Below are 8048 nucleotides of genomic sequence, written 5' to 3' on the forward strand. Positions count from 1 at the left end.
CAGCGTTGCCAACTTGACGGATTTCCCCTCAAATTTGACAGAATTTCATGTTGTGTGACGGGTAATATTTAGTTTTGACTGTTAGTTTCACTCAGTGTGTTGCAAAAATTGGCCATATTTCTAATTTGTTCATTCATATTAAATACACGGAGCATATAACCGAATATTGAACTGAAATTAACTACTTAGGTTTCCTTCCTATTGAGCAATGTACATGTCTATTTTTTAGATAACAATATCAAACATGAAACTTCCTGGCAGATTAAAACTGTGTGCACCGACCGAGACTTGAACTCGGGACCTTTGCCTTTCGCGGGCAAGTGCTCTACCATCTGAGCTACCGAAGCACGACTCACGCCCGATCCTCACAGCCTTACTTCTGCCAGTATCTCGTCTCCTACCTTCCAAACTTTACAGAAGCACAGTTTTAATCTGCCAGGAAGTTTCATATCAGCGCACACTCCGCTGCAGAGTGAAAATCTCATTCTGGAAACATCCCCCAGGTTGTGGCTAAGTCATGTCTCCGCAATATACTTTCTTTCAGGAGTGCTAGTTCTGCAAGGTTCGCAGGAGAGCTTCTGTAAAGTTTGGAACGTAGGAGACGAGATACTGGCAGAAGTAAGGCTGTGAGGATCGGGCGTGAGTCGTGCTTCGGTAGCTCAGTTGGTAGAGCACTTGCCCGCGAAAGGCAAAGGTCCCGAGTTCGAGTCTCGGTCGGTGCACACAGTTTTAATCTGCCAGGAAGTTTCATACCAGCGCACACTCCGCTGCAGAGTGAAAATCTCATTGTGGAATATCAAACATCTCTGATGACTGGCAAACTCAGCGAAACAAACATAACGCGGTAGCAATTGGTTCTAATTTCTGTTGTAAGCAAAGATACAATAGTAAGTACGAGTCCCATACTCACGGAGTGAGCATGGGGAATAGAAGCAGGAATCCTGAAACACCATCCTGGGATGGTTCCGAGAGGAAGTGGTTTGCCATTGCCCTCCCCCGACCTCTTACGAAGTCCCGAGCGTGTTTTTGTACATGGGGCATGTCACTGATGAGTGCTCGCACTGTGTGGTGTCGTGTTTGTGTTTTTGTGGATGGGGACGGGGAGGTTGAAACTCGGTGCTGCACATAGCGTAATACCCTCGAAAAGCGTCAAGGGGGCCGCCATCCGACAGACGAAGCACCATCAACAGTGCCACATGTCCTCTGTTCACGAGAGATAGTGGAGAGGTTCAGAATTTAATCCAGGACATTGACGCAAAAACTGGCGATCAGGAAGTTTAAAACTACCATCCCTCCTTCCCCGGCCGAGCGAAAGTATCATACACCACCAAGATTCAAACTGGCGTTAAATATACGATATGTGCCTCTAGCACCAGCAGCACACTAACAAAAATATGCCGCGAAATCTGGATAGCGAGCGCAATACTTTAGTGTACGGCACTTGTCGCGAATTATAACTTTCCATCTGTCGAGCGGGGTTTGTGGGCGGAGGGATGAGCGGACAAGTGATGCTGCGTGGAGTGATGGGTGCGAGGGGAAGAGAGGGTGGAGGGGGGGGGGGGGAAGGAGAACAAACTCCACCTCCATGTATTGTAAGCACCTAGTGCAGGGAACAGAAACCTGTGGTTTGAGCTTCTATGAGCTCCTGATAACCGGCTTTCTTTTCCGAAATGGTGTAAAAGATAGCCCCCGTGATAAGCCAGCGAGCGCATCATCACTCATTTTCGTAAAAATCACAATGAATATAGCGCAACAAAAGACAGACAGCGACGGACAGCTCATCTCAGCAACAAAGAAGACGACAGTGCAGTCAACACCGGCTAATGGTATGCTGCGCTGTTGACAACGAACATCTTAAATCACTAGGGCACGAATTCTCCCAGCTGCTGCCGACTGCATTCCAGGTTACAGACTACAGTGTTGTAGTGAGCTATTGTGTGTTTAACAACTACTGTCTAGTGCTATTTTTGTTTGCTTTTACAACTAACTGAACATGTCTGAAATGAATGTCAAGCGGTGTACGACATTTTAGAAAAGAATGGTTAAGTGATAAACAATTAAAGGATTGGTTGTTAGAGGTGCCGGGGGAACGTAGTAGTGCGCGGTGTAAATATTGCCAATGCAACCTGAATGTGTGTTTGTCAGATTTACTTCTGCATGGAGAAAGTAAGAAACATTTAAAAGCAGGTGAATCTTTTTCATCTTGACGACAGTCAACATTGCCATTTCAGTCTATCAAACATACGTACGAGTGTGCAGCTGCTGAAGCTGCTCTTACTTGTTTGTAACTAATCACTGTGCAATTAGATCTGTTGATCATTTTTCACATCTAACCAAGAAATTTCTTCAAAGTGCTGACCATGCATCTGTTTTACGGCTACACCGTACGAAGAGCAGTGCTTTGAACAGGAATATTCTCTTCCAGCACTTGAATCAGACCTACAGAACGATGCTGGTAATGGACATTTCAGTCTTCTTATAGATCAATCTAGACATTTCTGTCACCAAATTGTTGGCTGTGAACATTGCGTATTTTTCAAAACAACAAAGCAGAGATATTTCCACCTTTTTAGGAATTGTTGCACTAGAACAGAGGAATGCTGAATGTATTGTTACTGCAGTAACGTAATTACTTTCAGATTATGGTCTAGACATTAAACAAATGTGAGGAAGTGGTACGGATAATGCTTCAGTAATGTTGGGTATTAACAATGGGGTTTACCATAAAATGAAATGTGAGGTCCCTAATTTTGAATTGATCCCCTGTGTTCGCCATTCAGTTCAGTTAGCAGTGTTGTCTGCTGCCCAAATGCTACCAAGGAATCTTGAGTTTTTAATTTTTGAAACTTATTCTTGGTTTTCTAAATCTTCTTCTCGACAAGCCATGTATAGGGAGTTGTTTAAAGCAATAAATGATGGAGCCGAACCCCTTAAAATTGTACATCTATCATGCACAAGGTAACAATCGATCGGAGTTATTGTTAATCGCATTTTAAGTCAGTGGCTTGAACTACAGACACATTTTGAAATATCCAGACATGACACAACTGAACTATTTTATAGTACGTACTCTGATGCCATCAATAAACTTTGCCTTCTGTTTCTTAGACCAACTCCAGAAGAATGTCAGAAGGTCATTCCAATCAACTGCAGCAGACCGTTCAAAGCTACTTCAAGACTTAGTGCTTCTTATTGTAGCTCTTACGAGGCGTGTTGTTGTCCCCGGTTATAATGGAGATTTGCTAACGGTAGGCGTTAGAAAATACAAATCCCCTAATATTTATCTTGGCCATGAAGTAGAGGTTTCATTGATAAATACGATGAAAGAGCATAAAATTAACGCAGAAAGGGGAAGAGTTTTTCGCAGTAGATGCGAAGATTTTCTGCTTTGTTTAGCAGAGGAGCTCCAGAGGCGACTGCCGAATAATGTCAAGGTTTTGCAAAAAGTGAGCCCAACTGATCCAGGATGGTGAAAGAAAGTATAATCCCGCTAGCTCAGGAATTTCAATTACCTGACACGGGAAGAGCAAAAGTTGACTTTCAGTGATCAAAATTAACTACTGTTCGATGGAAAAATGTCGACAATAAAGTAGAACTATGGCAAAAGATCGCATCATATAAAGACGCTATTTCCCAAAATCCATTTCAGGAGCCCTCATATTTTGCAATCATGCTTTTGGTGTTACCTTGGTCAAATGCTGAGGCCGAAAGAGCATTTAGTATGCTCAATAATGTGAAAACGTCCCCCATGAATAGACTTAAAACCAGTCTGGTAACCCAGTTCTCACTGTGCGGGCCGGGATTAGGCGTGTGAACAAGTGCTGTTATAATTACGTCTTACCAGAGCAGGCATCGAAGCAAATTGGCACAATGGCTGCATGCCCAGGAGACCAACAATGCAGCACGTCAACCGAAGAAGAGGCAGAGGACGATGTGGATGAACTGTTACTATTTTAATCAACGCAGGCCAGTAAATATTCTTAAATTTGCAAATCTTCACGTTTTAGTGGCTCAGTCACTGTACCATTAAATTTATGGCGTGCTGCGCATAATTTTGGCTCCTTCTAATATTTCGGCTGTGTATTGTCCAGTCATCTTTCTGTCGGCTCATTCTGAAGATGACTGGACGATATACAGCCGAAATATTAGAAGCTGAATACGTGCGACTGCACGCCCGAAATTTAATGGAGCGTATTTAAATTTGCTTGTTACTGTTCCATTAGAGTGTGATGTAGTTATATAATAATATATATTTTATAGTCTGACTGAGTTTGGCGGATTTTTTAAATGTTTGTCCGTCTCGTAAATTAGGTATGAGTATAACGTTTAAAGCAAATTTTAATTTCGTCTTTTTATTTGCAAGAAAATACGGAGATATGTGATTTTGACGGATTTTGGGGGCTTTTTAAATGTTTGCTCGATGCGTAAACAAAGTAGTGAGTGTAATGTTTTAAAAAAAGTTTCATTTTTTTAGTTTTGCAAGAAAATATGGAGATATTTCATTTTGACGGATTTTTGTGTGTTGGCTCGACGGAAAAAATAATCACGTGTTGGCAGCATGGAATGCTACTTGTAGATCTTGCATATCTTTAGAATCAGGTACGTACTTGGTGCCCTCGTTTTGGGTAATCAAAAGGCTACCTAGATATGGTACCTCAGTACCTACGAACTTTGACCTCTAACCCCCGACAAAACTTATCATGCCTTGTTTTCGTTTTAATTAAGTGCAGAACAGGCGCCTTACATCAACTTTCTCAAAACACTTTCCTCCAGAGAGGTCGATTTTTGCGTTCCCCTCTTGCAAATACCCTATACCAAATATTGACCTGACTGACAAATTATGGCACCTACTACTCGACAATTCTGGTAATCTGGGTGGTGTACCCTTCTCACATTTTTGCATTTCCTTAAACAAGCAAAACGAAACGACATTAGCCTATGCACCTGTGTGTTTAGTTACTACAGCAGTTACTTTATCTGCTGTGGCAGCAAACGCAGCTTGAACTAAAGTATACTTTTGTTTCGTTACGTGCGTTTGTATCAGAAAATACCTAATCATGTACATCTGTTCCGTCATTGTATCTGATCAAATTAATTTGTTCACATGTACTGCCTCCTACGCAGTTCCCGACGGCTGCCTGAGGGCACGATGTGGCCGACTTTAGTTTATTAAATTGCTGTTTGTGGGTTGGTTATCCTCGGCTTCTTGTGTGAGAGTCTAGAAGAGCGTAGCGTTCCAAAGGATTGGAAAAGGGCACAGGTCATCCCCGTTTTCAAGAACGGACGTCGAACATATGTGCAGAACTGTAGACCTGTATCTCTAACGTCGATCAGTTGTAGAATTTTGGAACACGTATTATGTTCGAATATAATGACTTTTCTAGAGACTAGAAATCTACTCTGTAGGAATCAGCATGGGTTTCGAAAAAGACGATCGTGTGAAATCCAGCTCGCGCTATTCGTCCACGAGACTCAGAGGACCATAGACACGGGTTCCCAGGTAGATGCCATGTTTCTTGAGTTCCGCAAGGCGTTCGATACAGTTCCCCACAGTCGTTTAATGAACAAAATAAGAGCATATGGACTGTAAAACCAGTTGTATGGTTGGATTGAAGAGTTCCTAGATAACAGAACGCAGCATGTCATTCTCAATGGAGAGAAGTCTTCCGAAGTAAGAGTGATTTCAGGTGTGCCGCAGGGGAGTGTCGTAGGACCGTTGCTATTCACAATGTACATAAATGACCTTGTGGATAACATCGGAAGTTCACTGAGGCTTTTTGCGGATGATGCTGTGGTATATCGAGAGGTTGTAACATTGGAAAATTGTACTGAAATGCAGGAGGAGCTGCAACGAATTGACGCATGGTGCAGGGAATGGCAATTGAATCTCAATGTAGACAAGTGTAATGTGCTGCGAATACAAAGAAAGAAAGATCCTTTATCATTTAACTACAACATAGCTGGCCAGCAACTGGAAGCAGTTAATTCCATAAATTATCTGGAAGTAGGCATTAGTGGTGATTTAAAATGGAATGATCACAAAATTTGATCGTCGGTAAAGCAGATGCCAGACTGATATTCATTCAAAGAATCCTAAGTAAATGCAATCCGAAAACAAAGTAAGTAGGTTACAGTACGCTTATTCGCCCACTGCTTGAATATTGCTCAGCAGTGTGGGATCCGTACCAGATAGGGTTGATAGAAGAGATAGAGAATATCCAACAGAGAGCAGCGCGCTTCGTTACAGGATCATTTAGTAATCACGAAAGCGTTAGGGAAATGACAAACAAACTGCAGTGGAAGACTCTGCAGGAGAGACGCTCAGTAGCTCGGTAAGGGCTTTTGTTGAAGTTTCGAGAACATACCTTCACCGAGGAGTCAAGCAGTATATTGCTCCCTCCTACGTATATCTCGCGAAGAGACCATGAGGATAAAATCAGAGAGATTAGAGCCCACACAGAGACATACCGACAACCTTTCTTTTGACGAACAATACGAGACTGGAATAGAAGGGAGAACCGATAGAGGTACTCCAGGTACCCTCCGCCACAGACCGTGAGGTGGCTTGCGGAGTATGGATGTAGATGTAGTGTAGATGGAGAGTCTAATTGGCTGATTCCGGGGTCTCCAATTAGGGTTATCACCATTAGCACTGTTACCATGATCTGTGGCAGAATTTTGTTGGTTTACATTCTGGTGCTAGTTACCTTGCGGCATGCCATGCCAAGTACCTAACCTATTGTTACTGGTTTTTCTATAACCGGGATGAAACCGGTTGTCATACTTCTTTCTCTTTTTGTGTGGTGGCCGGTTATTACCATCATTACCACGACTGGGCTTAAGGTTCTGTTGTGGTGAGGCCCTTACCGTACTATTGCCATTGTGGTTAAGGTGGTAATTATTATTGTGAATCACAAATGTGAATAAAGTAAAAGGCAAATTGAGGAATGCTTCTCACGTTTCCATCACTACCAATGGTCGGACGCCCCCAGCAACGACGCCTATTAGTCAGTTATGGTAAACTACATCGTAAACCGGGAAATGAAGTCTACGTTTTTAGAATTGAGACGTGGAAAAATTGCTCTTTTGAAGAGCGCGCCGCAGCGCGTAGTGTGAAGCAGTCGCCCTCCGTTTCTGGCGGTGGCGCCGATGTGGCAATCGCAGCTTTGGTGTCTCCCTCTGGTGGGAAAGGGGAAAGGTTGCCTGTTCACGTGCATTTAAGGGGCGCTATGAGCTCGCGAGGGTCAGTTGGTCAGTCGGAGTCAGTCTGGGAGTCGGTGCAGTGACTCGACAGAGCCAGTCAGAAGGCAGACACTCGCATTTTAGTCAGTCGGCTGTAAGTCTCATTCGCTGTTGGGTTGTGGACTGAGTTGGGTTCGTCGTTACTCCGCCGTTGGACGAGTTGGCAGTCAGCAGCAGGCAGGTCCGCACGGTGCAAGCACGCGCCGGGACCGTGGCCGGCGCAGGCGGAAGGCCGTTGGTCGATCGGTCGGCTGGTCGTCGGATGTCGACATGTGGTCTGCTGAGCACTGACACCAGTATCAGTCGGGAAGAGTTGGCAGCCAGCAACAGTCGGGTCCGTATGGTGTTAGTATTCGCCGGGACCGCTGTCGGCGAAAGCGGGCTGCCGTTGGTCGTTTGCTCGGCCGGTCGTCTTAGTCGACGACGTCTTGGATCCTCAGGATGAACACCATTTTCCGAGTCGGGATGTGACTGGACCTTGTTGGTTCGTTGTAACTGAGCAGCGACGTAGTCTCCACAGCGCGAGCACGCGCTGTTGCAGTTGGAGGCGCTAGCTGCGAGAGCGACTTTTCGCTTTCCTCCGAAGCAGGATCCTCAAGTTGAGTAATTAGTTACTTCTTTTTAAATCTCGACTGTTACAATTTGTTCGTTATTTGTGGATTGTTGTTTCTTCAGCCGTTCACGCGTGTGATAACAAGTGGTGTGCCCGCATCTCGTGGTCGTGCGGTAGCGTTCTCGCTTCCCACGCCCGGGTTCCCGGGTTCGATTCCCGGCGGGGTCAGGGATTTTCTCTGCCTCGTGATGGC

At 44.4% G+C, this 8048-nt stretch overlaps 2 non-coding genes across 2 annotated transcripts; one reads left to right on the forward strand and one right to left on the reverse strand.

Annotated features, from left to right (window-relative positions):
* Positions 1-273: 273 nt before the first annotated feature.
* On the reverse strand, positions 274-347 carry Trnas-cga. The gene has a single exon. It is a non-coding gene; the product is annotated as a tRNA-Ser (tRNA).
* Positions 348-648: 301 nt separating this feature from the next.
* Trnas-cga lies at positions 649-722 on the forward strand. The gene has a single exon. It is a non-coding gene; the product is annotated as a tRNA-Ser (tRNA).
* Positions 723-8048: the final 7326 nt, after the last annotated feature.

The sequence above is a fragment of the Schistocerca americana genome, chromosome 1, assembly GCF_021461395.2.
Source record: "Schistocerca americana isolate TAMUIC-IGC-003095 chromosome 1, iqSchAmer2.1, whole genome shotgun sequence".
Classification (NCBI taxonomy): Eukaryota; Metazoa; Arthropoda; class Insecta; order Orthoptera; family Acrididae; genus Schistocerca; species Schistocerca americana.